This window comes from Tupaia chinensis, unplaced genomic scaffold (genome assembly GCF_000334495.1).
Source record: "Tupaia chinensis unplaced genomic scaffold, TupChi_1.0 Scaffold144887_1, whole genome shotgun sequence".
Classification (NCBI taxonomy): Eukaryota; Metazoa; Chordata; class Mammalia; order Scandentia; family Tupaiidae; genus Tupaia; species Tupaia belangeri.
The window spans coordinates 10,967-19,642 of record NW_006204746.1 but is presented as its reverse complement, the minus strand read 5'-3'; the positions used below and the strand labels follow the sequence as shown (position 1 = coordinate 19,642).

The 8,676-nt window shown below is 36.8% G+C and overlaps 1 pseudogene; it reads left to right on the top strand.

Moving 5' to 3' along the window:
* The window catches only part of LOC102472706 (eukaryotic translation initiation factor 4 gamma 2-like), a 7,569-nt pseudogene extending 773 nt beyond the window's left edge, over positions 1-6,796 (top strand).
* The last annotated feature ends 1,880 nt before the right edge of the window (positions 6,797-8,676 follow it).

The following is an 8,676-nucleotide window of genomic DNA, read 5'->3' as shown; positions in this document are numbered from 1 at the left end:
GATTGCGGCGTGACCATCCCCCCTGGGGGGTGATTTTTCACTTTCTGTCTCTATGTCTCTCTCTGTCTGTCTGGCGAGCGCACGCGCCCCTATAGTGAAAATCTCTCCAAAAAAAGAAAAATGAATCAACAAAACTAATAACAATAGCCTAAATAGCTTCAAAGGGTTTCAGTAACATTTTAAAAGTAATCACAAAAACTATTATTTCTCCTTTTTTCTCTATTCAACAAATTAATTTCTCTGAACTCTTTTAGCTTTTCATACAGTGTATCTGGAGATAAAAATGAGTTCTAAGCCGTAGTTTGTCTGTATTGCCATGTGTGAGTATGTGTTTGTACTTTTGTGAGTGCCTGAATGCCATGTTTTTGTTTGCATTTATCTGTGCTAGAACAGATTTTCTGCCTTCTTCTCTCCCATTATAGTTATATTTTGATTTTTTTTTTATGTTGAGCAGTAACTCTGAAAAAAATTAGTAGATTTTCTCCAAACTCCTTTGAAGTGTCTTCTTGGACTCTTAGGGACCCATGCATGTTTGTCTGTAATCTGTGACTCTCATTCCAAAATCTTTTTCCATTCAGTAAGTCACTCATTTTCTCCCTTTACCTTACTGAACGATATTCTCCAGAAAAAGGTAGCCATCCACCACTGAGTTTGCATTTATGACAGTCCATACTAATCATGTATGTCTATGTGTTAAGCTATGTAGGGTCCGGTTTAACAATACAAGTTTTCAATAAATTTCATTTTGCTTTGTGTTTGTTTCTACGACACTGACAACAATCTTTCATTACATTTTTCAAGTGATCTTGTGAAAATGTTGTCAAAAATTTTCAGACAATGTTTTATAATTACAACCCTTTAAACAACGGCTATTTTGGTGTCTTTAATGCCCCTTGCTTGTTTCTCTACATCTTATCTCCTGGATCCTCATTGTCCTGGCTGTCTACTCTTACCTCCACAATTTTTGGATATGCATTTCCTCATGTGAAATTTTTCTTCCCCCGTTTACCATTCTTTTCAAGTTTTTTCTCTCTTGCTTTTTTTTTTTTTTAAATAGAGATTCTTGCTATAGAGTATATGCACTTGTCAGCGAGACTTGGAGAGACAGAGAGACAAAGCAAGACCATCCCCAGAGGGGATGGCCATGCCATAATTTCTTCTCCTCCATTCTCTCTTGGTATTTTTCATGGTGCTCACACACACACACACACACACACACACACACACACACACACAAACACACACAGGCGTGTGGCATGAGTTTCAAGTTGCTGGGTCCAGGTCTCAAACTGCAATCTGCCATGTGGGAGTCCACTGACATAACCACTACACAATCTTCTGGTCCATATTTCTTTTCATTTTTTACTTTTTTTTCCCCTGTAAGTACTGGCACTTTCTGTCTGCAAGATTCTTATCCTAGTTTCACTATGAATTTTCTGAGATGAGCTGAAGGTGATTTCCATTCTGTCTGTATCTATTTCAGAAAATGTTCATTAATTAAGATCTTCTATCACATATCTCAACTTCGTGGCAGCATTGCCATTGTAGGACAAATGATTGATACCGTTTATCCCACAGGAGTGGTATTGCTAGTACCTCTTCTCATCAAATCATTTTCTATTGTAGATCCTTTTCATTCCAGTGTAGTGGGGCACATACAGTAACGTTTCCTATGTTTGCTGAGATACCTTTTATAACATATAGTTCCGCTTCTCAGAAATATGATTTATTTGAGCCACATGGTACTGCAGGGATACGTTTAATGTTGTTGTCTACCTCCCATACGGACAGTGTGCCTTTGTTTTCAGTAAATTAGTTCTTTCTTCCATTTTTTATGGGTTAACTTGAAAATATATTCAGTGATGTATTTTACATTATCAAGGCAATGTTTTAACTGTTCCTTGTACCTTTTTCTTGAAATCTCAATGAACCTCTTCCTCACCCTGACATACACATAGATTTTCATGATGTTGTTTCACTATGTGACTTTTGCAAGTAAATTGACCATCTTCATATGTTATTTAAATTACTCTCATAATTCCCTGATTCATTTGTCTTCTGGTTATAGTGACTAAGAATGGATTATAAGTCTACTAATTAATGCCAACAACGAACCTATGCAGTTTTGGTATTTATAAAGCTTCTGATATGTATATCTTTTCCATGAAACAATCTGATATTTGATTTGAAATCATCTTCTCTGCTTATTTCCTTCTTTCAATGGTTTAGGCAACATAAGCTTCCTTGGGACAGAAGTTAAAATATAAACTCAAACAAAATTAGCTTATGTATTAATAAATAATGAAGTCCTGTAAAACTGGTGCCCAGAGACTTAAATTTGGACTTTCTCTAAGTGCAATGGATCAGTATTCTTTAAATGAGTATTTGTGGTGACATTTTACAAGTAGCTACCACAGTATTGTGTACTTACTAGAGTACTAGCAGCTATAGAACTTATAACGTCTAACCAATCAACTAATAAAGCTTTACCTAAATAATGCAAAAGAACCAGTAATATTTCTAGAAGAGATTCCCAGACCAGTTATCACATATCACTTGAATGTACTTGGACGTCTTTACAGCAGTTATCACATATCACTTTAATGTACTTGGACGTCTTTACATGTGTAAGTCTTCAGATGGAACTTTAGAAGGATAGATGCCTTTAAATTTGCTTTCTCATGAAATTTTCCATACCTTCCTCCAATTTAAGTGTGGGTTGGCATTTTATCTGAAGAAATAAAGAACACAGTGCCAGACCGGGCATTTTATCTGAAGAAATAAAGAACACAGTAACAGTGCAAGACCATAGGGTAGTATTGTTTGTACCAGAGAAAGTCTTATTTAATCACCTCTGAGCTTCTCATGATAGTATTGTTTGTACCAGAGAAAGTCTTATCTCATCTCCTCGGAGCTTTTAGGTTTCTTTTCTTTCTTTTTTTAAAAAAACTTTGTCAAGGGTACACCTACTCACTGATGAGAGAGAGAGAGGGAGATAGAGAGAGAGAGAGAGAGAAAGAGAAAGAGAGGATTCTCATGGGGAATGATCTCAGTACGCTTCCTTCTCCTCCACTTCTTTTTTGGCGGTGTGATTTTGGGCATGTATTCAGATACCTAATGTGTTTTTCGAGCCACTGGGTCAGGGACTCAAACTGTGCAGTAGGTTATACAAGATCCAACTACCTTAACCAACCACCATGCTCTGGACTGGCCCCAGTTTTCATATTCTATTTAATATCTTTTACACCAAGGTATTGGGCTGTTACACATGGATGTCTCATGTGATTGGTGAGGTGGCTTTGGTAACATATGGTTTAAATTCTCAGAAATAATAAATTTACTTGACCCACAGAACATGCTGTAGATGCATCTGAAGTTTTTTCTTCTCCCATGTAGACATTTTGTCATCATTTACAATGAATTGACACTTCCTTCATTTTATTTTTTAGATAAACATGGACAGAAGAAGGGCAAGTCTCAAAAACATATTTCACTCTGTACCTAACAATTGTTTCCTCTGTTTATTTATTTAGTTTTTTACCTTTGTCTTCAAATGTTACCTTCCCATTCTGATAAAATGATTACATAATCTTACTCTGTAATCTGACCTTTGCCACTATACTCCGATCTTCATTTATTATTCAGATCATTCTTTTTTATGACCATTTGCATTTTCTTTTGGTTATACTCAATGATGATAGACCCTTATGTTAAATAAGTATACTAAGAATATACTATAAAATTTTGTTATTCTCCAAAAAAGATCCCACTACCTGATGTCCCATCACACTTTTACTCTTCATGAATCAGTTCTTTTCTTCTTGTTTTACAGATAAGAGTGAACATAAAAAAAGTAAGTTCCAATGATACATTTTACTCTGTTAGTAGTCAGTCTTTCTTCTGTTTTTGTATAGTGTCTTTACTGCTCAGTCCACATCTTCCTCAACTGTGACAAAGTTCTTTTAGGTAAATTTTCTCATTTTAAGAATTCTTCTATGAAAAGTTATTGTCTTTCATGATTCATTTTCCTTCATAATTATTTCTGTCACTTGATGTCTATTTGTAATCAGTGAGAACAGATCCTTATTTAAATACCGTTTATTCTTATGTACATGTGAAATCTTGGTATTTTTAAAGTTTCTGATATGTTAGTTTTCTCTGTCTGAGGTCCTTTGTTTTTAACTCCTTGCTCTGCCATTACTTCAGTTACCTTTCTTCTAGGTCCTTCACTTTAGTTAAGGTTTATTCAGATGAGCTAAATAAAAACTCACATGAAGCAGGGAGCCAAAGCTCTATGGAGGTGGCAGCGGGTACCAGGTGTTGGCTGCAGCAGCCACTCCTCTGAGCTGAGAATTTCAAGCAGTCCCTGACTCCTTCTTCCCCCTTTCCTCCCCTGTTTTGTTTTCTGTTCCCCTTCCTTCCCCTTCCCTGTCCCCATGACTGGATCCTGAAGAGGTGGCTGTGGAGGCAGCTGCTGAGTTCTTGGTGAAGTTTTTTCATTTCTCCCATCCCCTGCCCTCTCCACCCCACACATCAATATTCTTTTGAAGATTCTTAGTTGTCAAGCCACCAAAGTGGAGAGTTCCATTGCAGAAGGGGGTGCTTCTCTTTTCAGTGCTTCTTTAGGTGGAGGAGGAAGTAGGGGTGCACCTCAGCACTATCCCAACACTGCTGGCAACAGCGAGTTCCTGGGAAAACCCCAGGGCAAAACGCTCAGAAATGGGTTCCTGCACAAAGCACTAGAGGAGATGACAGCTCCACGGCAGACCACTCTGCAAACGAAAAAGAACGACTTGATGCAATCTTCAGGAAAGAAGAGGCAAATTAAATAAGCTTACTCCTGAGAAGTTTGACAAGCTATGCCTTGAGCTCCTCAATGTGAGTGTAGAGTCTAAACTCATCTTTAAAGGGGTCATACTGCTGATTGTGGACAAAGCTTTAGAAGAACCAAAGTATAGCTCATTTTATGCTCAGCTATGTCTGCGTTTGGCAAAAGATGCACCAAACTTTGATGGCCCAACAGCAGAGGGTCGACCAGGACAGAAGCAAAGCACAACATTCAGACACCTCTTAATTTCCAAACTACAAGATGAATTTGAGAACTGAATCAGAAATATTGATGTCTATAATAAGTGTGAAAGTCCCCTCCTCCCAGAGGAGGAGGAACAGAGAACTATTGCTAAGGGTGTTGGGGAACATCAAATTCATTGGAGAATTTGGCAAGCTTGATCTTATTCATTAATCTATCCTTCATAAGTGCATCAAAACACTTTTGGAAAAGAAGAGAGTACAACTCAAAGATATGGGAGAGGACTTGGAGTGCCTCTGTCACATAATGAGGACAGTGGGACCTAGATTAGACCATGAACGAGCCAAGTCCTTAATGGATCACTATTTTGGCCGAATGTGCTCCTTGATGTTCAGTAAGAAATTGCCAGGGAGGATTCGTTTCCCGCTGCAAGATACCATAGAGTTGCGAGAACACCATTGGTTTCCTCGCAAGGCTTTTCTTGGCAATGGACCAAAGACGATCAATCAAATCTATCGAGATGCAGTAAAAGATCTAGGAGTGTTTATTCCTGCTCTTATGGCTCAAGGGATAAGAAGTGACTTCTTTTTGTGAAGTGACCATTTATGCCACCCAGGATGAAAATGGACAAGGACACACTTGGAGGACTTGCAGATATGTTTGGACAAATGCCAGTTAGCGGAATTGGTACTGGTCCAGGAGTAATCCAGGATAGATTGTCACCCACCATGGGACATCGTCATTCAAATCAACTCTTCAGTGGCCATGAGGGAGACATCATGCCTCCTATATAGTCTTAATTTGGAGACATGGGAGGCAAGTTTATGAACAGCCAGATTAGCTTGAGGCCTGCTCAGTCGTTCCTAATGAATAAAATTCACGTGCCAAAGCTTCAGCCCCAGATAACTATGATTCCTCCTAGTGCACAACCACCATGCACTCAGATACCACTTCTGGGACAGACACCTCAACTTGGTCTCAAAACTAATCCACCACTTATCCAGGGAAAGCCTGCCAAGACAAGCAAGAAGCCACCACCATCAAAGGAAGGCCTACTTAAACTAACTGGAACTATTGTGACTGAATATCTAAACAGAAGCCACCACCATCAAAGGAAGAACTACTTCAACTAACTGAAGCTATTGTGACTGACTATCTAAATAGTAGAAATGCAAATGAGGCTGTCAATGGTGTAAGAGAAATGAGGACTCCTAAACACTTTCTTCCCAAGATGTTGAGCAAAGTAATAATTTTGTCACTAGACAGAAGTGACGAAGATAAAGAAAAAGCAATGACTTTACTCAAACAGGAAGGAATGGCCACAAGCGACAATTTCATGCAGGCTTTCCTGAATGTATTGGACCAGTGCCCTAAGCTGGAGGCTGACATCCCCTTGGTGAAATCATATTTAGTGCAGTTTGCAGCTCATGCCATCATTTCCGAGTTGGTGAGCATTTCAGAACTAGCTCAACCACTGGAAAGTGGCACCCATTTTCCTCTCTTCTTACTTTGTCTTCAGCAACTAGTTGAATTACAAGATCTACAATGATTAACAGAACTTTTCAGCAAAGCAAGGTCAATATGCAGAAAATGCTCCCAGAAAATGATCAGAATAAGGACCGCATGTTGGAGACTTTGGAAGGAAAAGGACTGAGTTTCTTATTCCCACTCCTCAAATTGGAGAAGGAACTGTTGAAGCAAATAAAGTTGGATCCATCCCCTCAAACCATATATAAATGGATTAAAGATTATATCTCTGTAGTTTGATATTGTTTATTGCAGAGGAAGTCCTATTCAATTTTCTCCTGAGGTGTTATTTCTACTCGACAATGTGGGATCCAGCTACTTTAACCTACCCACTACTTCTGGCCCATCACACGTACACTCTTCATGAATGCATTCTTTTTCCTTCTGTTTTACAGGTCAGCATGAACAGGATAAAGGCAAGTTCTGATGATCTGATGTACTCTGTTTCTAGTCATTCTTTCTTCTGTTTATGTGCCAAGAAATGTTCAGATCATTTGATTTGGAATCTTCTATTTTGCAATTTAATACTTCATTTTCCCCCATTGATTAAAATAATTGATTTGAACCACAGAGTAAAAAGGAGATTAGTTGAAAATTATTGTCTTTCTTCCTCATTACATGTCCTTTCATTTTCAATAACTTCTTTCTGTTTTTGTTTTTTATTATTATTTTTTACAGATAGGAGTCAACAGGAAGAAGGCAAGTTGCAGTGATATATTATCTTTTATTACTTATATGTTGTCTACAATTCACAATGATCATCTTTCTCAACTAGAACATGAACATAATTCCACGTGAATTTGTCTCCTCCTCAGAGCTTTCTTACTGAAGTCTGCCTTGCTTATTTGTTATTCTGTTCCCCATTATTAGCTCTCTCGTTGGTTGTACAGTTACAATCACTGAATACTGATTCCTTATGTTAACCAAAGCTTGATGATTGACTACGTACCCATGATATTTAGGTATGTTTAAAGTTTCTGAACTGTAAGAGTTCTACAAGAAGGCTCAGGTCACTTGATCTAAGATCACTTTCTCTGACATATTTTTACTTTAATTCCTTCTTTGTGCATGATTTACTTGACATATTCCTTATTATAGTGTCATTTAATACAGAAATATATTAATATCAGGTACTAATTTCTTGACAAAATTGTCTTGAACAGAGTGCTTCAGAAACATAACCTATTATTTTGTATATGTAGAGTGGTTACTTTTTCTAATTTACATTTTATGGGCACTTGATAAAAGAAATGATAGAATTTACTACAAATATGTAGTAGCAGTCAATAATTTTTGACCTAACAAAGTGAACAATAATGGCTCAAATACTGTCAAAGATTCAATAACATTTTCAGAATTTAATCACCTGAACAAGTATTTCTAAAATATTTTCTCCACTCCTTAGGTTCACTCCACTAAGTCCATTTTAATTTTTTGTAGAAAACAGTTGAGTGAAAGTAAACTCCCAGGGACTATTTGTGTGTGTGTGTGTTTGTCAGCATGTGTTTATCTGCTTCGTAATGGTTCCAATATGAATTCCTAAATAATATGAAATTTCTTTTCTTTCTCATGATATTAACACTCTTTTCTTTTTTATTTCCTGTCCAGAAGAAACTCAGAAAAGCGTTAGTAAGTTTTCTCATACTTTATTACTGGCCGAATTGTTTAAAATAACCAATTTCTTGGTGTCTTTAATTACCCTGAAATTTTATATATCCTGTTTTAGTCCTTAATAGTCCTGGATTCTTGAAAGTATAATATTTTTGTTTTAGCTTTATATATTAGTTGTAATCAGTTCTTTTCCATGCCCTCTATTCTGTATCATTCTTATTATTTTTTTCATCCCATATCAATTCTTTCCTGTGAGCCTTGACTTCTCAGTGTTCTAAATACTTCTACAACTTCAATAATAAACTGATGAGATGAAGGACATTAGACTGACAGACTTAACATTTACATTTCAAATATATATATATATATGTATATACACAAATATACACATACACATATATTTTTCCCGAAAATTATCAAACATAAGATCTTGTTCAATATTACAAGTTGAATTTTCCATGACTATATATTTAATACTTCTCAAAACTTTTAGAGATTAGAGAAGACTT